The following is a 23,832-nucleotide window of genomic DNA, read 5'->3' on the forward strand; positions in this document are numbered from 1 at the left end:
CCATCATGGCTCTTGGCCAATCCTTCCACAGAATCCACTGCTTCATGCTGTCAAATGTAGCCACTTAATCAGGCAGTTCTGATACCAAGCAGACATCCATCTCGCCTCACACTGGAGGCAGTTGTACACACCTCTAAGAGGTGGCAACAAGTGATTTGCAAAACACAAGGCTGCCCAAATTGTTTTTTGCAGTGCTATGGGGAAAAAAAAGATAGCAGCCAGAACATTCACCACCAATAAGTACTGCAGATATTAAGTAGCTTATGCAATAATGCCTCAGTGGGGCTGAAACGAAGGGGGAGGGAGTTCGATAGTTTAAGCACCAAGTGTCTAAAGGAGCACCCTCCCTGTATGGTGCAGCATGTTAGAGGTACCTGAGCCAGTTTGAGATTAGCAGAGCGAAGTGATCTGAAAGGGCAGTCGGGGGTGACAAGGTGCCTCAGATAATGCAGTCATGTTTGCGACAGAGTCCTGTAGGCAGTGCACAGAGCCGTAAATTGAATGTGCCTTCTGATCGGCAGCCAATACAGGCCTCTTAGCTGAGCAGAGACAGGAAAACACTTAGGCATTGCACCTAGAAGGTATGAAGCTGCGTTTTGAACCCACAGAGTCCTTAAAGTGAAACTTTAAATGACCTTAACTACAATACACTGCCTTAGTCCAGGTGAGACATGATCAAGGGCTGTACAATGGTATTTTGGGTGAAAATGGGCAGAAGCTAAGGAATCTAACTGAGGCACCCCACAAGTCCAAAGCAACAGGCAGTCACTGTATTGATCGGATAGTCAAGCCTCAATTCAATAGCCGGTCAAACTCCCAAATTCCTCGCCATCTGTTTGGCCACCAGCAATGGCCCAAGTGACTCCAGCAACCAGGGGGGACCCCATAGGGCTGATTCCCAATTATGAAAATTTCTGTTTTGCTGCAATTAAGTTTGAGGCAGTCCAGCCCTATACAATGGGCTACAACCTCCAAACAAAATAGAAGTTGCAGGGGATTCTTTGTTGAAGCCAGAAACAGGGAGACGAATGAGTGTGATTATGGAAAAACCATACACTTCAACATCCACCAAAGCGCAGCAGACACAGACATTAAAATGTGTTGGGGGCAAACAGGAGCCCTCTGGCACCCAAAAGCTATAAAACGGGTATCAGAAGCAAATGGTTTGGAAGCAAACTGAAGAGATTGGTTCTTCAAGAAGGAAGTAAACTAACTAAGGCCTTGCCAGGGATCCCGCAGTTCTTGAGTCTCCTAAGGTTGAGGTGCGCTACATTGTAAAAGGCAGCCCCAGACCCAAAAGGATGAGAGATGAATCCCACCCCTGCCCGGAGTTCTTTAAGGTCTTCTGTGACCTCGAGGAGCATGGACTCCTTGCTATGGTCTGGGTGCGCCAGATTGGGCGAGTGAAGGAGGTGGTGGGATTTCAGGTATTTAGAAAGTTATCTGTTAATGTGTTCTTCCAGAATTTTAGCCTGGAGCAGTCAATAGGAGATAAGGCACAAATATTCAAACTATGACAACTGCATATTCCCTTTTTAACAGCAGCATTTTTCCATATCTAACGAGCAGAAATTGATGTGAAAGACAAGTTCAAAAGCCCCATTACCATCGGGGTTAGCATAGGGCCTGCCATTTTAGTATCTGAGGAGGCTCCGGATCCGACGGTGATCTAGGTTTAATTGAGTTTAAGAATAATTTTAACTATACCTTATCAAGAAAATTGAAGGCAGGCAATAGACATTCCTTGCAGGAAGAGCTAAAGCAGCTTGCAAAAGCAAATTCCTTCCTTGTCGCACCATAAAAACATGTTCGTTACTTTATTAGGAAAAACATCTGCCAGCTCATTACACTTTTCCTTAGATATGGAAGGGATGGGAGCCTTACAATCAGCATGGACTTCACAACAGAAAAAGTTCTGTGGCGTAGTTCTGCGAATTGCCAGTTTTCTCTGCATAATAAGCCAGCTGATAATTTCTAACAGCCTTATGCTATTCCTTAAACGCATAATATGCTCGGGAGATATAAGCAGAAGAGGCAGTTCACCATAGTGATAACTTCTCAGAACAGAGGAGGAGAAAGTCATTAACCCCTTTCTGTGGCACCATAAAGATATACCTTGAAGTCATTTTATACTGGTGTGTATCGCAGCATTGCACAACAGCCTTCAGGTTCAATGCTTACCATATATAGGAAGATGGGTAGACTACTCGCAAAGGGCACAGTGTCTGCAGGTTTCTGCAAAAGGAGAAGCATGTACTGGGAAGCTTAGGTCTAAGTGTCCAAATTTTCATACAGAGGAGTTTGATCTACCTGCAGTCCTAAAAGCGTACCTCAGCAAATGGCAGTGATTTGTATCAACTACCTCCTGCGCCTTAAACCACCATGCCTGCCATGCCCATCCGGTAACTGAGGGCACTGACAACAGCTATTTTACAGCTGTGTAGGATATCTCAAATAGACATACAGGGGCAGATTTATAGGCTTAGAAAATGGAGAGATCTATGGGAACTTCAGATACCTGCAGAAGGCAGACAGCACAACATAGCTATGTGAATGGCAGTCTGCATGAAAATACCATCCACATCATATGACATATGAGCTAAAGAGAGTGACCAAAGAGGGAGGGAGACATAGCAAGGGATAGACCACTGCTTGGTAGAGAACAAAGGAACAATACAACATCCACCTGCTTCCTCAGTCTACATAAATCCTACACGGTTATGCCATTATTCTTGGGAATGCATCGGACTATGAATTATCCAGCCTTTAAAGTGGGACCCTAGAGAAGATCATGGTGATAGAATGCATAGAGAGTTGACCACAATCATGGTATCATATCGAATATCAGTTTTTAACATTGCCCTCCCAAAATGTAATGGCCAAAATATATACAGTAACACAACACTACAAAAGGAACTATTTGTAGACAAGTACAGATTTACTCTTTTTTTTTTTTTAAACTCCACATCTATTTACCTTTTGCAATATAGATCTTCAGGGTACACAGATATGGAGTTAAGAACAGTAAATCTATGTTTACCTTCATGAAATTGTGGGAGTCTATTTTGCCAGGCTGACACTGAAAACGGTATATTAAAACCCAAGAAACATTATATATATATATATATATATATATATATATATATATATATATATATATATATATATATAAAAAACAAAGTTGTCCTCATGTGAAAGCGCACTCCCAACAGGTTATATAAACGGGAAGAAAAAGCAAAGCCAGCAACTCACAGTGAATTCTTTAAGCAGTTTCATTATTCCAGGCCTTAAGTTATAAAATCATCTCTGGACATCGTCCCTGTTCAGGCGCCTATATTTTTCTCTGCTGAAGAAAGGATTGACCTAGAAACACATGTCCAGAGATGATTTTATAACTCAAGGCCTGGAATAAATAAACTGCTTAAAGAATTCACTGTGAGTTGCTGGCTTTGCTTTTTCTTCCCGTTTATATAACCTGTTGGGAGTGCGCTTTCACATGAGGACAACTTCGTTTTTGAGATATATATATATATATATATATATACACATATAGATCTTATCTAATAAGTTAATACGTGCAGAAATGCAAACGTTGACCTTGCTAGACCAATGGAAACAACTGGGTAGGATAGTTCTAGTTCAATAAACAAACATTCTAAAAAAAATAAAAAAATAAAAAATAACCACAAAACTTGCTATTAAACAGTTAAAGAGTTGTTCTTACCTCTTTCTATGGAACGATCAGATCCACAGATGTAAAATTCCTTGCCCCTCCAGCAGGAGGCCTGTGAAGACAAAGGAAAAATAGATAAATGTACAATATGTATTGCGCATACAACAATTTCCTAGAACACCGTAACAACAGTTTACCAAGTGACGCAGGAGGAGCAAACTGAAAAGTAGGACACATAGAAGCCTTGGGAGAACAGCGAGAGCAGCAAGGCAGTCCTTTTTATGGGCGAGCGCAAAGCGCTCAGTCCATTCAGTAATCTCTCTTTGGGCTTCAAACCAAGCCCCATGTCATGTCAGTCACTTACATTGGTTTGCAGGCTTGCCTTTTAAAATCCACTTGCTTTCATTTGTGAAAGCCATGCATACCTCATGCCTTTTCTGGTGTTCAGCCCACCTACACAGCAATGGTAAAGTACCAAAAACATACAAGGCTCTATGTTTTCAGTCTGGGGTCCAGACTACTTTATCTGTTTATTTTCCACGCAGCGTGATCACGCTGCATTTTACATAGTGCGATCGCGCTGTGTTTTTCTCTTTAAAACGCTAACAGCTGTAACTTGAGCAAATGCGAGACCCGTTGCATTGAAAATGCTTGTATTACAAGTCAAGGATGACTCTTGGGTTTATCATTGTTTAACACTGTCAAAAGGCAAAACTATGCACTACACCACACCCCACCCCAGCCCACCACAAGGTTTACATTTCTGCCACTTGGAGAATGAATATTCATCAAAAGGGCGGGCAATTCAACATCTTCTGCACACAAACACTTTTGAATATGCAAACTGCAAAGCACATTTGTAAGGACACACCCAAAACTAGCATTTGCGCAAACATGAAGGTTCTGAAACTCCTAGGGTCGGAAGGGGATCAGAGAGGATTACACCAGGACAACTGTGCTAGAATTGCAGCTTCCTGGCTAAACCACACTCTGGGTTCTTTGGCAAATTATTTTACGAACCTGGGCCTTTTCCAAACCCACTAAAACTATAAGTAGCCACAAATGATTTTGATCAGTTTCTGGGAAGACAGATCTAGAACTGAAGGTCTGTCGAATGCTCAGTGTGAGCCTTATGCAAACACACAGGAGTCATCATTTTCATATGTACGCCTTGTATAAACATGTGTATTGTCATGCCCAGTATGAATAATGACGTATGCTCGGTCAATAGAGAGGCAAAATGACCGTCAAGGAAGGAGACATAACGGTTTAGTACTCCAGATAGAGGGCAAAAAGATAAGAGTGCATAGTCATTTAGTTCATCAAAAATGACTTGCCTTAGCTTTGTGGTGTTGGTAGGAACACAAGGCTTTCTTTAGAAAGAAAGAAGGCTGAGTATAATCATTAGTAGCTCGAAAATTACAGATCAAATAAACGGGATGAAATATCAGTAGATTAGAATACACATGAATGCACTAGTGAACTAGTATTTCTATGCAGGACCCGTTCAACAGTCCACCAAAGCGCAACACTGAACTGTTCTAAGACAAACGTCTTCTCAAATCAATCAAATACAGCAGGAGAAGTACACTTTGGAATGTAACTGAAGCCTTTCCTTGAATGAGGAGTGGGAATGGGCTTATGTTCCCTTTGGAGCTCGTGGTCTTGGTGGAAAAGATGCTCTTGGGCCAATTGCCAATTGTTCTTGAGGGGGCTCTGTGTCCAGCCCGGGGAACTAAACATTCACAATCAATTTCCATTGCCAGCAAAACAGATGGGTTTCAATTACCTGGCTATTAAAATTGTTTTTGCCGACTACTGCTTGTACTGAATCGCTTTGTGATTTCATATGGGTCTTCACTGCTTTAAGATGATGTCTGCCTTGTAGAATAAACTCCATTGCCAATCCAATACAAACTCCAGTCTGCAGCCAAATAAAGGATGCAGAAACGTTGGCACGTCTACCGCTTGCTTCTCCACAAGAGAGGTTTCAAACCCACTGACGGGATTCTTTATAGCAACCGGAAAGGAGTCATTACAATCTGTTATTACTACAATGATCGGTCTATCAACAAGAGCCAATATGGAAAATGTTGTAGTCTCCTTTCAATGAACGATCATAGTGCTGTCTAAATCTTGCACTCAGCCTTCTTTCAAACAATTCTCTGACCATAGTCCACGTCAATAACTCTTCAAATAGGTCCACGTTTTATATAGTCCCTCCAAAAGGCAGGAAGTTTGTGGCACTTTCGGACACCTGAACAATTAAAATAATTTAGCAGGTCGAAGAGAAGAACGGCTTCCTCATAACTGATTGAAGTTACACAGTGTTTTAAAAAAGGGGAGTGGTCACTATTGGATTAATTTACAGCGCCACAGGAAGATAACAAAAATACATTTTGTAGTAGCTGGTGTGTTAGGAAAGAATTTTCAAAGGTAAAATCAGGTTTCCCCAAATAAGCTTCAAATAAGAGCTCAAATGTGCAATTGCACTGTGGTAAAACTAGATTCAGGCATCAGTGTGAGTGACCCGAGGATGCAGATTAGCATCTCTGACCACAGCCAAAAATACAGATTAAAAATAGAAAAAAAGACTTTGTGGTGATCTGTCAGTTTTTCACATGCATGGGTATTGAAGCTTCACTCTAACAGATTGTCTCACACGAGGTAGCGGTACAAGACGAAAGCACAATAATACATTGTCAATTCTTTAAAGTAAATGGTAAAGATTTTACTTCTGTCTCGCTTTGGGGTGGTTTTGTTACCACCTTCAAGACAGACCCTGTTGCATGGATTATTGCACAATTGCCGAAATACTTCAGTGTGGGGGAACTATTTGGTTTCTTTTTTGTCTCTCTCTTTGTGCTCCACTGCAGCCATGGTGCTCACAGCACAGAACAGCGCGAACTCCATCAGTGATATTAAAGCACTGGTCACATTCTTCACACTGTTACCTAGTCAGAGTAATTTATTTTGGCTATCCCCATCATGCTCGATAGCTTTCACAAAAACATTTGTAATTGATAAATGCTTTACGTAAAAAACACAGATATCTTCAAAGCGGCACTCCCAACACAGCGGGAGAGCAGATACTACAATATTCACTGCATTCAGGAAACTGGCCCCCCTAATGCTTTGCAGGCCATTACTTTTAGAAATGTTTTGCTCATAACTCAGGCTGTGGTGGTCCTAGGACAATGGGACCACCAACAAAACATTCACAACAACGTGGTCTTTCGGTCTACATCAGTGGTCCCCAACCTTTTGACTTCTGTGGATCCCCACTTTATTACTGGAACCCAGGGAACCCCCACTGACTAATTATTGGAATCTGGGGATCCCCTATGGAGCCATTACTGAAAGGTGGGAACTTATGTTTTATTATTATTAAATTTTATAAGCAGTCACGGACCCCCGGAGGAGGCTTCACAGACCCCCAGGGGTCCCAGGACCATAGATTGGAAACCACTGGTCTACATCATCTCTGGGTCCCCACACCAGGTTAGTGGGGACCTCATGATAATAACCTCTCCCACCACTGTGTCTTTTTAAACTCACTCATGGCTGGAACTTTTATTTTGTAGATGGCAGTAGCTTGTTTTTAACCCCTTCTGTGCCGCGGACGTAGTGGTTACGTCCCGCGGCACAGTGCTGCTGTGCCGAGGACGTAACCACTACGTTCTCGGCACACAGCCCAGAGGGAGCGCTCTCGCTCCCTCTGTGTGCTTCCCCCCCCACCCCCCAAAGACAGGGATGGAAGGGGAAGCCCTTCCCCTTCCACCCCCGACCCCCCCACCCCGCCATAATGACGTCAGCGTGCGATCGTGCGCTGACTTCATTATGGGATCCTCGCCGCACAGGAAGCCATTTGCTTCCTGTGCGGCGACGAGTCAAGAGGTGAGTTCCTCTTCCCGGTGGGTGGGGGGTTGAGGCTAAAGAGGCACCGGGGAAAAGGAAAGCTTTTCCTTTTCCCCGGTGTCTCTTTGAGCATTCCTGCTGCCCGATCGCATTGCGATCGGGCAGCAGGAATGCCCACTAGACACCAGGGATTTGTTTTTTTTTGTTTATCTTTTCTGTTTCTGGCACGAGGGGAGCGGCCCCATGGGCAAGGGTCGCTCCCCTTTAGGGGGCAATTACTTAGGCCATTTCTGCCCCCCTTGAGGGCAGATTGGCTACTTTTTAGCCAGATCTGCCCCAAGGGGGGCAGAAAACACTAGATCACCAGGGATTTTTATTTTTATGTGTATTTATGTGGGGGGGGTGCCCCCTTGGGCAAGGGGCGCCCCCCCCCCAAGAGGGCAGAGAACTGTTGGCCTTTCCTGCCCCCCTTGGGGGCAAATCGGCCTATTTTTTTTAGGTCCATCTGCCCCCAAGGGGGGCAGAAGCCACTTAGGCACCAGGGATTGTGTGTGTAGTGGATGGGGGGGCGCCCCCTTGGGCAAGGGTCGCTCCCCTTTGGGCGGCATGTCTTTTAGGGCCATTTCTGCCCCCCTTGAGGGCAGATCAGCCTATTATTTTTAGGCTGATCTGCCCCAAGGGGGGCAGAAACCACTAGAACGCCATGGATTTTTTTTTATGTGTTTATTTTTGTGGGGGGGGCGTCCCCTTGGGCACCGGGCATTGCCCCCCCAAGGGGGGCATTGACCTGTTGGCCATTTCTGGGCCGATGGGCCTATTTTTGTATGCCCACCTGCCCCCAAGGGGGGCAGAATCCACTTAGACACCAGGGATAGTGTGTGTGTGTGTGTGTGTGTGTGTTAGTGGATGGGGGGGCCTTGAGCAAGTGTCGCCCCCCACTTTGGGGGCACATGTACCCAGGCCATTTCTGCACCCCTTGGAGACAGATCAGCCTATTATTTTTAGGCTGGTCTGCCCCCAAGGGGGGCACAAACTACTAGAACGCCAGGGATTTTTTTTTTATTTGTTTATTTTTTTGGGGGGGGTGTCCCCTTGGTCATGGGGCGCCCCCCCAAGGGGGGCATTGACCTGTTGCCCATTTCTACACCCCCTGGGGGCAGATGGGCCTATTTTCTTAGGCCCACCTGCCCCCAAGGGGGGCAGAAGCCACTTAGACACCAGGGATAGTGTGTGTGTGTGTGTCTTAGTGGATGGGGGGGGCCTTGGGCAAGGGTCGCCCCCCACTTTGGGGGCACATGTACCCAGGCCATTTCTGCACCCCTTGGAGACAGATCAGCCTATTATTTTTAGGCTGGTCTGCCCCCAAGGGGGGCAGAAACTACTAGAACGCCAGGGATTTTTTTTTATTTGTTTATTTTTGTGGGGGGTGCGTCCCCTTGGTCACGGGGCACCCCCCCAAGGGAGGCATTGACCTGTTGGCCATTTCTACACCCCCTGGGGGCAGATGGGCCTATTTTCTTAGGCCCACCTGCCCCCAAGGGGGGCAGAAGCCACTTAGACACCAGGGATAGTGTGTGTGTGTGTGTGTGTTAGTGGATGGGGGGGGCCTTGGGCAAGGGTCGCCCCCCACTTTGGGGGCACATGTACCCAGGCCATTTCTGCACCCCTTGGAGACAGATCAGCCTATTATTTTTAGGCTGGTCTGCCCCCAAGGGGGGCAGAAACCACTAGAACGCCAGGGATTTTTTTTATTTGTTTATTTTTGTGGGGGGGCGTCCCTTTGGTCACGGGGCGCCCCCCCCCCAAGGGGGGCATTGACCTGTTGCCCATTTCTACACCCCCTGGGGGCAGATGGGCCATTTTGTTAGGCCCACCTGCCCCCAAGGGGGGTAGAAGCCACTTAGGCACCAGGGATAGTGTTGTGTGTGTGTTTTTTTTTTTTTTTTTTTTTGAGGGCTGTCCCCTTTGGCAAGGGTCGCTCTCCATGGGGACACACTACTAAAGGTATTTTCTGGCTTCCTTGGGGTAGACAGGCCGATTTTATTAGTAGGCCCATCTGCCCCTATGGCAGAATCCACTTAGGGACCAATTTCTAAATGTTTGATGGTGGGGTGTTTGTCAACTGAAGAAGTCTTTGCATTTGTGATAAAAAATGTTTTCCTCCTTTTTGTTCTAGTTCAAAGCTTTTGCTTTATTTGCTGTGGCTCCTTGCGGTTTTGGCGGTGGTTGACCTGCAGTTTGCACAGTTGCATGTTTTAGGTAAGTAAAAACAATTTTCTCCAAAGGAGTATTGTTGCCATGCATGAATGACATGTTTGTAGGGGGTGTACTAAATGCAGGATTGTGTGTGAAATTGTCCTTAGGTTTGTGCACAATGATATTTGTTTTGTCTTATTTCTAATTTGCCTTTCTTTCTTTATTTTTAGTGGGATATCATTGGTGATTGCTGTGTAGTAGCTGGTGAATCAAGCTTTTTCAGGCAAGTGAGCGGTATAGTTTTTGAGTTTATAACTCTTACTAACAAAGCAATGCTGGATCCCAGAAACCGCAACATTTTTGAAAAGTAGACAAAAATCTGAATTCAGCAAGGGGTAATTTGTGTAGATCCTACAAGGGTTTCCTACAGAAAATAACAACTGAAAAAGAAAAATATTGAAATTGAGGTGAAAAAAACATCAATTTTTCTCTACGTTTTACTCTGTAACTTTTTCCAGCAATGTCAGATTTTCGAAAGCAATATACCGTTACGTCTGCTGGACTCTTCTGGTTGCGGGGATATATAGGGCTTGTACGGTCATCAAGAACCCAAGGTAACCAGAGCCAATAAATGAGCTGCACCTTGCATTGGGTTTTCATTCTATACCAGGTATACAGCAATTAATTTGCTGAAATATAAAGAATTAAAAATAGGTATCAAGAAAACCTTTGTATTTCCAAAATGGGCACAAGATAAGGTGTTGAGAAGCAGTGGTTATTTGCACATCTCTGAATTCCGGGGTGCCCATACTAGCATGTGAATTACAGGGCATTTCTCAAATAGATGTCTTTTTTACACACTGTCTTACATTTGGAAGGAAAAAATGTAGAGAAAGACAAGGGGCAATAACACTTGTTTTGCTATTCTATGTTCCCCCAAGTCTCCCAATAAAAATGATACCTCACTTGTGTGGGTAGGCCTAGCGCCCGCGACAGGAAATGCCCCAAAACACAATGTGGACACATCACATTTTCTCACAGAAAACAGAGGTGTTTTTTGCAAAGTGCCTACCTGTGGATTTTGGCCTCTAGCTCAGCCGGCACCTAGGGAAACCTACCAAACCTGTGCATGTTTACAAACTAGAGACCTAGGGCAATCCAAGACGGGGTGACTTGTGGGGTTCTCACCAGGTTCTGTTACCCAGAATCCTTTGCAAACCTCAAAATTTGGCTTAAAAAAAATAAAGAAAGAAAAACACCTTTTCCTCACATTTCAGTGACAGAAAGTTCTGGAATCTGAGAGGAGCCTTCCACCCAGCGTTCCCCCAAGTCTCCCGATAAAAATGGTACCTCACTTGTGTGGGTAGGGCTTGAGCTCGCAACAAGAAATGCCCCAAAACACTATCTGGACACATCAAAATTATCAAATAGAAAACTAAATGTTTTTGTGGGGGGGGGGGGGGGTACATGCACTCAGCAGCCATCTAGGGAAACCTACCAAACCCAGACATTTCTGAAAACTAGACACCTGAGGAAGTCAAGGGAGGTGTGACTTGTGTGGATCTCAAAATGATTTCTTACCCAGAATCCTCAGCAAACCTCAAATGTAGCTAAAATAAAAAATAAAAAAAAACAAAACAAAAAAAAAACATTTTCCCACATTTGTGTGTGGGATCACTGCACCAGGACACATTTCCACCCAACGTTACCCTCGCTCTCCCGGTAAAAATGATACCTCACTTGTGTAGGTGGGCCAAGTGTTTGTGACCGGGAAGAGCCAAAAACACGTTGAAATTGAGGGGGAACCAAAGAGGGTCCTAAAGAGCAGTTTGAAAAAAAACATTTTTAGGCTGACAAGTGCAGCAGAAATTGTATCAGTATAGATGAGACAATGCTGGGTGATAGGAATTTTGTGGATTCCTGCAGATTCCGGACAGTTCCATCACAAACATGTGGGGAAAATGTGTGCTTTCCAGCAAAGTTGCAGGTTTGCAAGGCATTGTGGGTAAGGAAATGGTGCGAGGTGCATGTGAAGCACACCACCTTGGAATCAACTAGATGTTTAGTTTTCAGATGTGTCTAGGTCTTGTGGATTTTTCTACATGGCAGCGTCCCAAAGTTTAAAAAAAGTGCAGCCCTCACCATTCCAAGTGGGATGATTTTGAGAGTTACCAAGCTCTCATGGCCCAAATGTAAAATAAAAAATAAAAAAAACACCCAAAATAATCAAATGTCCTCTTGCTTGCAATGGGATAAGATGTTTTAGTGTGCGAGAGAGAGCTGAAAGACTGTCAGCCTCTTCACTTCGGGTGGGGCATAACAAGGCCATACTGGTTGGTAGCCACCACCCCACTATTTTCTTTCACTTTTTTTTTTATTCCCTGACATCTGGTAGACTTTCTGGAACGGGGGTAATTGCCCATCTGCCCACTGGTGGGCAGAGCAACTTTGGCCCCATTTATTTGGGGTGGGGGTATGGCCATACCCCCAACCTCTTATTTTGAGAGAAAAAAAAAATCTTCCCTGGTCTCTGGTGGGCTTTCTGCCACCGCTTGGGGGCAGATGTGCCTTCCAAAAATAGGCCAATCTGCCCGCAAGGGGGCAGTTATGGCCAACAGTAATGTGCCCCTATGGGGAGCGACCCTTGCCCAATGGGCTGCCCGCCCCCCAAAACACACATACACACACACCAATCCATTGTTTCCTCTTTGGGGGCAGGCTGACCTAACAAAAATAGGCCGATCTGCCCCCAGGGGGAGCAGAAATGGCCTAAAATTAATCCCCCCCCCCCCAGGGGCCGCTCCCCTTATTTGAAATATTCCACACAAAAAAAGGAAAAAAAAAAAAGAAAATATCCGGAGGCAGAAATGGCCAAATAATAATTTGATCAACCCCCCTCTCCCCCCCAGGAGCAACCCTTGCCCAAGGGGCCGCTCCCCAAACATATAAAATTGAAAAAAAATAAAAATGTTCCTGGTGTCTAGTGAATTTCTGCCCCCGGGGGTGGGGGCGCAGAAATGGCCTAGAAATAAATTGCCCTAGGGGCCGCTCCCCTTATTTCATAAATCCCCCCTCCAAAAAATCCCTGGTATCTAGTGGGCATTTCTGCTGCCCGATCGCATCGCGATTGGGCAGCAGAAATGCTCAGAGAGACATGAAAGGAGAGGAAAGGCCTTTCCTCTCCTTTCATGCCTCTCTGCCCCCTCCACGTGATTGGAGGAGAAATGCAAAGCATTTCTCCTTCGATTGGGTGCTGGAAGCTGGGCTTCCAGCGCCGGGGGGGGAGGGGGAAGGCCTCTGATGAGGTCAGCGCGCACGTGGGGGTCACTGGGGAGACGGGGGTGTGGAAGGGGAAGCGATTCCCCTTCCATCTTTGCCCAGGGGAGGGGGGTGCCGGGCCATCTGGGGGAGCGCTACCCCCGGGGGGGCCCATAGCAGGACGAGCTGGTGCCGAGGACGAGACCAGCTCGTTCTGCGGGGCACCCAAGGGGTTAAAAATATATTATACCACAGGGAGAGAAACTGTAGTCAGGAGATACCCAAGTGTCTGGATAGAGTAAACCCTAGGCTCACCAAATACTAGTAGCCTGCTCCAGACACAAATGCAGTCAAGTCACAAAGAAAGTAGACAACCCATATCTGCTTAAGAACCAATGCCAAGAGTCAGTACATAATCTGGCTCATCTTGCAGAAGTCACGACCTCTGCAGAGTCGGAAAATGCAATTCAAATGACATGAAAAGCAAATTCCCAGCCGTAACAGGAGGTTTATCTAAGTGATTTTGAAAACATCGTCAGAATTGGTGAGGAGAGAAAGGAGAGTGCTTTCTTCGATTGAGGCAAAGGAGGAACTAATATTGATGTAGAGTGGGATGGTGATCTACAATCTGGGCACACATCAAAGAAATTATTGGTTGAATGTCTACAATCTGGTCACACATCAAAAAAATTATTGGTTGAATGTCTGTGTTCCATCTTTTGGTGGGCTGTGGCCCAAGTAGCTCTATTACCCATACCTCCACCAAGGACACATGATCCTTGAGGGCCCCCACCCATAAGGCCAGAAGTTAGACCAACCAAAGGCCAGGTAGTAGTCAATTTCTTGTAGTGCAGAGCCGGCAATGAATTATCACTGGAGTTCGCCAGGTGAGGAGCACACTCTGGTCACTCAGTTTGTTTATTTACCAGCCTACTCGAAATTTAGATCCTTCATGAACTCCAGGTCACACTTTACCAAACAGCTATCTGGCTTGGTTGTGGAGCAAACAGGCACTGAAATTATCAACTGAGTGTTTACACAGAATATATTAATCTATAAGCCTACCAAGCAATGGAAGCAACTCAAAATTAGTTCAGCAGGCAAATGCAACGAATTTAATGTACCAACTATTCCATATGGGCAAGGGCATTCCCATTCAAATGGAACTTTCACACGTATAAAAATATTTTTTGCGTTCTCCCACAATACACCTTTGTTTTAAGATCACACACTCACATTTTTCCCCCTAAACCCTCTGCTGCTTCTCCTTTAAACCTGATGTAAGGAAGGCACCAGCCCCTCTCACCTCATTTCATCCTCCTGCCTAATATCGCTTCGTCACAGTGTAATTACTCATTTTTATACTGCGATTTGTGACTTGAATTTGTATGGTGATAACTACTGGTCTTCTGACAACAAGCACTGTAAATAACAGATGTTACTATTATCCAATTTATGGTACTCGATTGACCCACCTCAGGAGGAAAGAAGCTTGTGTCTGCCTTATCAATTTGAACACGTCTTCCAGAATAATGCATTTGTCAGGAGGAAACATTCAGCTCACTGAGCAATACTGACAACATACCATGGTGGGTATGCAGTGGCGCACATGGGCTGTGTACTTGCAGCTGGAAATTTAAAGTTTTATCTGCAAGTTGGCATTCAGTGACCCATTTTGGTTGCGGAGGTGGAGCGTGTACAGAGCTAGTTGCCAGTGTGTATGCACATGTACTATGGTCTAATATCATTAGTTGTAAGGCCTCTGGCCATGGCATTTTGTTCGAGTTACTTCCCCTACTGAAAGTTTTTCTGGCTTCAATATGGGGAACACCGAGGTAAATAATTTACTGAACAATTTCCAGAAAATATAAGCGCCCACCTCCGCCTACATTATTCATTTGGGGAACTATTGAACAGGAAGCATGGCTTCTTTAAACATAGGTTCTTGTGGCCTGTCAACATGGTTCCAAATACAGAAACATGCCTCCAAGGACAGTGCCATAGACCCAAATATTTTTCTACCTTGCACCCTTCTAAAGCACACTGAATAAATATGCAACAAGCAACAGAATGATAAAACATCATTCATATGTCTGGGTCAAAACATGCATATTTGTGTGACCTTTGTGCACCCAAAATGGTGGGTCACCTGTGGATCAATTTGCATGGGTTAACTTTATCCCAGGGACCAACTCGTCACCCATTTATACTTGCTCCTGGTTACCACAAGTGAGTTTCTCATCCCCAATCACTGGTTTCCAAAGAGACTAGTGTACTGCATTCTCATTGGTCTCTGCTTTTTGGGAAACATGTGTTACTGCACTGTCACCACCACCTGGAGTGGGGAAGTGGGGGGCGGGGGGAACGAGTATGGCACCTCAAACAGTCGGACAAAAAACATAAGGTGGATCATCCAGCTTGCACCAATGCTGTGTTTGTAATGAAATGTATAAAACTGTTATTTTTTATAAAGGTTTGCAAAATGTCTACAATACACAGAACTGTCAGTCTTACCCAACTAACCATTATTTAATAAGATGGAAGACAAACTAATAGGGATCCGGTGGTATTAAGCAGCCACTGTGGAAAAAGCAACAGGCTTAGAATCTGTGAAGTAACTATATGATGTTGCATTAAATGGGAGAGCAGGGGAATAAATCTCATAGTTTTACACTTGATTTATTTAAATATGACTGCTAAAATTATAGTTTTATCATTTTGGACTTCTGCAACTTCCGACTTATTTATAATAATGCAAAGAAGATCACAAAGGGGAACTGGATTTCTGCAAAAAACAGCAGCGGTGTCCTGTAATAGGATGTTCTTCTGGCCAGGAAATGTTGAAATCAAATGGTACCAACAAAGTCCGTTTTAGAGCTGGGAAAGGAGACACCAGTAATTCTAAAGATTGGTGAATGTTTCAAAATTGGCTTTGCACTCTTACCATTGGGAACCATTTGCAAGCAAAATTACCTACACAAAAAGTACAGCGGCTCAGAATAGTTGTAGCATTCCATCCCTCACTTTGTTTTTGTTGACCTAAGTGTGACAGATATGAACAGATGTGGGTCTCGTACTCACTGACCCACTGGAACCAGGCTATACCCGGTTAAGGAGTCCTAATAAGGTTGAAACCGGTCCAGAGTTGCTGGTGTTCTGGTACAGGGAGGACCTGGCCAGGAGTTTGGGATGGACTGTTTCCACTGCAACATGGTCAAGACTGAGTTACATAAGGCTATGTCCAAAGTGAGCAGGCATGGTGGGCAAAAACAATGGACTGGGATGCAGCCCTAAGCAATTGTCAGTGGCTGACATTAATTCAAACATTCTAGCAATCCCTTTGTTTTTGTTGACCAAAAAAGTAGATTGATAGCATCAGTGAATTATTGATGGTTCCAGGAAGTTCTACAGAACGTTTCAAATAAGCACAGGCAAAGCAAACGGGTCTGCCTTTGCTAAGCACAATAAAAAACAAAAATATATATATATATTTTTTTTAAAAACAACATTCTAGATCTAGCTTGAAAGCTGAGCTGCATACAGCATGTATTATTACTAGTTCTTGAGAATATACATCAAGTGGGCTTTAGCTGCACCCAAAGGCATTTACCTTCTCACCACATGCTACTGGCTGTTTGATGCCTCATTTCACTTGCTATAGAGTGCCTGCATTGAATGAGGGACTAAATTGCATTTCAAAAGGACACTATCATCACGCATTATATTCATTATCTGAAAGATCTGTTATATATAGAAACCAATTCTTATTTGTTTTTTTAATGTTTAGTCAAGAATCAAAATGCAAGGCAGACCTACTGGCTTTCCAAATGATCACAGTCTTGCAAACATATGAAATATGCATTAATATTTTAAAAATCTAAAAATAAAGGAGTGGTCTGGAAGCCCTGGCACTAAAGTAATGGTCCCTTTTGCAAGCAGCTATGCACAAGTAATCAGGCAAAATTCTGTCTCTCACCGTGCTAGTCAAACTGTCTATGAAGAGGACTGACCCACTGGCACAAGAGGGATGCTGTGGGTGGGTAGAAGCAAATTGTGAATTGCATTTGAAAAGACAAATGAAGACGGGTTACCCAAAGTATATTTCTGTATGTGTATATGAGTGTGTAATTTTATTAGGATTATTTTGAGTAAACATAAGGGTGGCTAGAAAGTAAAGGAGGTCTGTAGGCCGCACCTAAAAATTAAAATACTCAGTGAAACCAATGTAAGTGATGGAAGAGTTCACTGACCCACAGCTTTCTACAGTCCACTTGTTTAACATGGCTCTGCATGAACAGCTCAGCACTGCTTATCTGTGGGAGGTTGGAGAACAAGGGGCTGACACTAAAGGGCCTTTCATGAATTAATAAACCTCTAGATAGTGGATCTCAATCAATGAATCCATTAATTTATTTCATGATTTGGACTCCTTGGAGGTCCACATAAACAAGTGACCCATAAAATACAATACATACTAAATAAAGAAAACCTACATCAACATACATGTTACCTGCAAAATATGATACATCCAAATCACTACCCTTCAAACTTGTATTACAATGCCTTTACCAAACAGTACTTTGATATATAAAATACATCAATCCATTAAAATAAATAGCTTCCATAAAGTGCATCCAAATCTCAACCCCTCTAACTGGTTTCACAGTGCATTTCCTATTAAGTACATCATGATGTGCAATGTTAGTCCATTAAGAAAATATATTCTTTTAATAATCCACCAGTAAATAATAAAATCAATATAGATGTAAAAATGTCACCAAAAAAACCCCAAAAAAACAAAAACGTAAAAACCCTGAAGGAGGATATTTCATTCGGTGGATTAGACACTGCTTCCAAAACCTCTCCTGCGGAGTGAATATTCAAATTCAAATAAAGAGGTTTCAGACATTTTTTCCTCAGTATAGCTAAAGAGGGACAAACAAATAATACATGCTTAAAATCTTGTACCTCCAACTGACACAAATCAGTTATTAAAAGAATTATCCCAATTAGAGGTTAAGTCTTTTAAGTGGCAACATATTCAATCTCAACAAAATATACCCCTTGTGGTACGTTCCACGATAAGTATGGTTGAGATTGTTTAAAAATCACCAGCTCAACTCAATATCCAACAAGAAACGTTTACACGTTGTAGCATCTTTTAGGCTCTCTTTAAATAAATAAAAAAAAACGCGGTGACAAGGTTAAAATAAGGTCAGAGTCAAACTCTAACATTTGCAGGACAAGATTATAATTTCTATAAAAAAAAAAAAGTGATTTTTCTCTCAGCATACCAAAAACTTATTTGTATGCTAGGTATCTTAGAGTAGATTCCACGCTGCGAACTAGGCAAAATGCCCTCCGGACCACCACTGCTAGATCCTGTACAAAGACACTCAATTCCAAATGTAAGCCTTAAAGCTGCCACAGATGCCGAGTTATTGCAGGGAACCAAGTGTCTTAAAATCTGCCCTTCTAATTTGTCTAAAACCTTCCATTTGGATATCTCTATACATTCTATCGAATAGCACAGAGTGGCCGGAATCTTCACTTGGTAAACTGACAGTAAGTAGGTAAAATGCCACCAGACAACTGCATTATAGAAGGCCATTAGACCTTGTGCTTGAGAAAGGGACTTACCTACATTATTACGTATTTGATCTTGGTCTGCGTGAGCAGGATATAGTTTTCCCCAAGAAACAATAAGTCTTTACCCGTTCCAGCTTATGTTGACAGTGACCAAGAAACACAATTTTTTTTTTGTAATGATTTTTTTTCAGGAAAAACAAACGCTTGGGACTTCAGAGCATACATTTTGGAATGATGTTACTCTGTATAGCAATTAAGGGCAGACAAACACTTATTTGGTCCTTTCGGGCTGAGATGAATCACCACTACATTATCAGCATTCGATTTTGGGTGAAAGCCTTCATTATTTCCTAAGACGATGGGCAAATCATAAATATATCGCGAAAAAGCAGCGGTGCCAACAGACACCTCTGCTTCAATCTATTTTTTGTAGGGCTTTCCGAAGACAGACCCTGATCTCTGCCTAAAACTACTTTACACCAAGTAAAAGAATGATAGGCTATAATCAAACGTAACAGGTTTACCAGGATACGTAAAATAATTTCCTCCATAGGATCTTGCGATCTACCCTGACAAAAGCTATTGAGAAGTCTATAAATGAAGCATTTAGAACTCCACCCCTAATCTGCACATATTTTTCATGTAAAATTTGCATTATTAAGATATTGTCTAGAGTATTTTGCTCCTTCCTAAAACCAGCTTGTTCCAAAGGAAGGACAGTATTTTCCTCAACCCAAGACTTTAAATGCTCAAGTAAACTTCTAGCGAAAATCTTTCCAGCTGTATCCAACAAAGCTATTTGACGGTAATTTATAGGTGAAGATCTATCACCCTTCTTAAACAAGGGAACTATAACACTTCCAGTCCAAGACACCGGAACTATACCTTTTAAGTAACAGAACTGAAAAATAGGGTGGAGAATCCTTACCCAAAGCGGGGGTTCTTGTTTAATTATTGCCATGGGAACCCCCCTCTGGATCCATTGCTCCGGAAGCCCGAATAGACCTTAAAAACCCCTCAATCTCAGTCACTGAAGGGGGAGGGAACACAACTATCTGATTCAGCTAAACTACATATATTAAAGTCCATTTCACATGACTTAATGTCCTGATTTTCAGCGTACAGGGAGAGTATGTACTCGCTCCATTCTGTCTCGGCTATCGGAGGGGCGAGAGAAGATTTGCAGGACATGCAACATTCAGATATGATTGCTCAAACTTTGCAGGCATTTTTAGACATAGCAGCTTCCCTCAAAGCTACCCACCTGTTCAGCCTCCTCCTTCATTATACCCATCTTCAATCACTTTGTTCACCTCTTTAATAGGGAAATTATTCTACTCCTATCCTTTGACTCCAGCACATACTGTAGTCTTACCAACTTATTAACTTCCCTATTCAGTAGGGAAACAGATGGCCTTATCTACTTATGTGGTACCTTAGTACACTTTGGCTGACCACTTTGAATTATTTTTCCCATAAATTCAAAAAAGCAGTAAATAGGGTCACCGCTTCAATCATCAATATGCCTCAAGGTCATTTCAAGAAATTCTTTCACAAATAGTATTTTTAAAGACAACCAATGGATTCTTCCTGTTTTCCTATTGAAATGGATATCCTGACCCTTAAAATTCCATGCTTCTAATGAGGAAGAGTGAAGATTTAAAGAAAGGCTGAGTCTCTTATGATCACTGAACGGGATATCCACAATTATCATGTCCTTCACTGATGCGGCTATAACATAAGAACCCATTAAATAATCAATAACTGAACCATTCTTGTGAGATCTGTGTGTAGAAACTGTAGGGGAGTCCGAGTGGAAACACCCATATAGGATTATATGGGTAAGTTCCCTCAGACCTTTTAATAATATATATCACTCCTAATTCTTGGGGGAAATAAAATAGTAGGAATATTAAAAACAGATTCCCTCTCTGTGTCACAAAATAGGAGCACAGATACGTTGGAGATTTCACAGTTTAAGTCCCCCATTATCAGCAACTCATATGCGCTTTCATTTGCATTTGATCCAATGGTGGAAATAAAAAACTTTAATAAATATGTTTAATTTCATAGTGGGACTTATCAGGGGGAATATAAGCATTTACTATTAGCATTGACGCTCTCCTACCATCCTCCATAATTGGGTTAACTCTCACTATGGGATAGAAATTTAGTAAAACTGGAAGGCTTGCATACTCCCATTTATGTTTATTACTTAAAAGCATAACAATTCCCCATTTTGCATGCCCTTTCTTACAGGGCTGCGCCTTTTGACACAGTACTGTGTACCCCGGGCAAGAGAAATCAGTTAAGCTCCATGTCTCTTGGATGCAAATTAGATCAGGCTGCAGTGAACAAAGAATCTAGTTTTTCTATTTGGTTCTCTATTACTGCAGCATTCCAAGAGACCACATGAAAGTTAGGGTTAATGGCCCATTTGCAGTGCCTTACCCTTTGCCCAAGTACTGTTTAAAGCTCCAGCCAACCAACTCCAATTTTCCTGTTTAGAACCTAAATGTTTGGAAGCGACATCACCCACATACTTCACCAGTCTTTCTCCATGGAAAAGGCAGACCTTAAGATTTTCCAAAGAAGAACTCATTGGATCACACGAGGGGCAAAGCCTTCTTCCATGCTGATATTGTGCAGAAGGAGACTGCTGCTTATTGAAAGGGGGCTCTTTTTCCCATATTGGGACCACATCTGAACCGCTACACTGTAATTCCTTGAAGTTGACTAAAATCAATTTTGCAATGGTTTTAGAATACAACCAAACTTTTGTCTTTACTGCTCCTGGACCATGTACTAGATGCACACGGGAGATATTGCGCCTTTCAATCAATTTTAACTCATCTATATCTGCAAAACAGGAGATTAGAAGTGAGCGATTCAAAATTAAATTATAATCAAATAATACAGCAAACTCCAAGCACGTAGTAGTCTTAGTATACCATAAGTAATCCACATCTTTAAATTCAGCTTCCTCACCATTCAGAGGATCAGACACAACGTTGGATAACTCAGAATTAGATTTCATGTTACAAAATGGATCAGCATATGGATTTAAAGAAGACAAAACCCTCTTTGTAACAAGGGGCTTCTCCTGGTAGGCACCCAAAGTGGGGACTTGTTCATATTCTTCCCTGGCAGAGGAAGTTCCTGCAGTTCCCAAGTCCTTGAACCGGACTCTCCTTGGTTTATTTTTAGAAATTTGCCGTTTGCCCTTTTTCTTCTGTTTTCTTCTCTTTGATTATGGAAAATAACGTAAATCCTGTCCTTAATGTAAACAGACGATCAGTTTGTGCTTTAATAAGGTGACGCAATATGGGAAAAGGGGCTACCACGGAACTCTTCTCTTATCAGAATGTCAGGATCAGCTGTACTAGGAATAAGGGGACTTGAGAAGAGATTTTGCAAAGAAAAGTCAACACTATCTTGATGGAGGATTTCCTTAATATGCGAGGATTTCAGGGCACTTGCGGTTTGCCTGACTGAGTTCCCTGGTCTGAGCAACAAGGCTGTTTAAGTGAGTTCGCAGTCGAGCAGGTATCCTCAATAGACAAATAATTTTTTTATGAACTTCCTTAGCAGCCAACAAGACTCTCTCATCCAGAACTAACCAGTCCTCCTTTTGAACCATCAATATCCTTATTTAATATGACCAAATGTATATCTTGGGTATGATCAAAGTTATTTATTGATGTTTCTAATAGACCCAAAATGGAAGATAAGATTCTCTCTAGGCATTTAACAGATTAAGATTACAGTATATTGGTCAGGGCAGTCACTGGGGAAATTCTTAGGGTGAACAAAGTCAAGGGTCAGAGATGACAATAATGGAGAGAATGCTTGATCAGAAGGAGTACTGCTAAAGAGTCTTAGACCAGGAGATTGATTTCTACCAACTGGAGGCATAGCCTCACAGCAGGCAGAAAGACTCCTGGCACCTTGAGCAACATTAACCTCAATATTGAGAAGGGTAAAATCCCCTGCTTCAAGAATGCTGAAAACATTGGTTGTGGGAGAAAGGTTATTCCCTGGTCCTCCCCCAAAGAAAAAAGGCTTTCTAACCGAAGTATTTGTATCAACATTCTTTCCACTGGTGGCTAAAATTCTAGCCGTTGAAACAAAGTCCTCCTTAGAGACTGATTCATCAGGTGACTCCTTTTGGAAAAAAGGAAGAATGGAGTTTGAACTTTTTATATTCAATTGACATTGTTCAAAACACTATTTTAACCTAGGAACGCAATTAGTACCAACTCTTACAAGCGCAACTACACACCAGTGTGAAACTTGATAAAATGCATCCCAACAAGGCTGAAATCAATCTGGGGTCTTGTTTCATTTAAAAAGGGGCCGTGGCCTGGTATTTCAGGTTGGACCTCCACTACTAGAGGACCAAAGCTTATTTTCATGTAGTTGGTGCCTGTCCACGATGGCACACCAAGGAGAGAGAAGAAAGGAAAATAAATAAAAATAGAAATAAAATCTCTTGATGGAACAAGAGTAGTCACCAGCGGCTAAATTTAAAATCATGCATCCCATCATCAATTCGCAGGACAATGGGGCATGCTTGAAATACCAAGAAACTAATTACATGAAACATTGCACAAAACACATACCTACAATCTTCAAGTGGGCTCTTATAACCTTCATGCATGGGCAGGAGAGTACAGGCCAACTAACGCACTTTAAGAAAGGGGTCATTTAACAGTTCTAGACTATCCAACATTTTAAGTCTTACCCATTTCCTGCGAAATGGACACATTCCGCTATGCCAAGACCCTACAAAAAATTAACTATGTTTATAAATCACGCATACACTCAATGTTATTTTGTATAGCAGCTAAAAAAATATATACCTACTTCCCAATTTAGTAGTAAATGATATAGGGTTGCTTCCCATTATAGAGGGTTGCGCCCACTATAGTAGGTTAAAACCCTAGCCACGTTTCAAGTCCAAGCTGCAGACAAGGGACAATAACAAAGGAGAGAGCGTTTAACAAATGCGCTGCGAGGCCTTATTTCACTAAGCTATCTTGTCAGGATATGTACGAGGCTACTAATAAAAGTACACTGGCTAGATCGGAGAGCGAGGAAAAGAGCAATAACTGCAGCTACACAAATGGCAGCACTAAGACAACTCCACACCGATTCTGGGTGGAGGGCTATTTTGCAGCACTTTCAACAGCCTTTCTCCAACTTTGCACCTGTGAGAGCGAGATTACACATCACAGTTATTGAGGCTAAACATTTCA

The 23,832-nt window shown here is 42.8% G+C and overlaps 1 protein-coding gene across 2 annotated transcripts in view; it reads right to left on the reverse strand.

Moving 5' to 3' along the window:
* BASP1 (brain abundant membrane attached signal protein 1) overlaps nt 1–23,832 on the reverse strand; it is a 158,867-nt gene that overhangs the window by 80,961 nt on the left and 54,074 nt on the right. For both annotated transcript variants that reach the window (XM_069219485.1, XM_069219483.1), the window contains exon 2: nt 3,725–3,785. The gene's annotated coding sequence lies outside the window, so the exon portion shown is untranslated. The remainder of the gene's footprint in view (nt 1–3,724; nt 3,786–23,832) is intronic.

The sequence above is a fragment of the Pleurodeles waltl genome, chromosome 2_2, assembly GCF_031143425.1.
Source record: "Pleurodeles waltl isolate 20211129_DDA chromosome 2_2, aPleWal1.hap1.20221129, whole genome shotgun sequence".
Taxonomy (NCBI): domain Eukaryota; kingdom Metazoa; phylum Chordata; class Amphibia; order Caudata; family Salamandridae; genus Pleurodeles; species Pleurodeles waltl.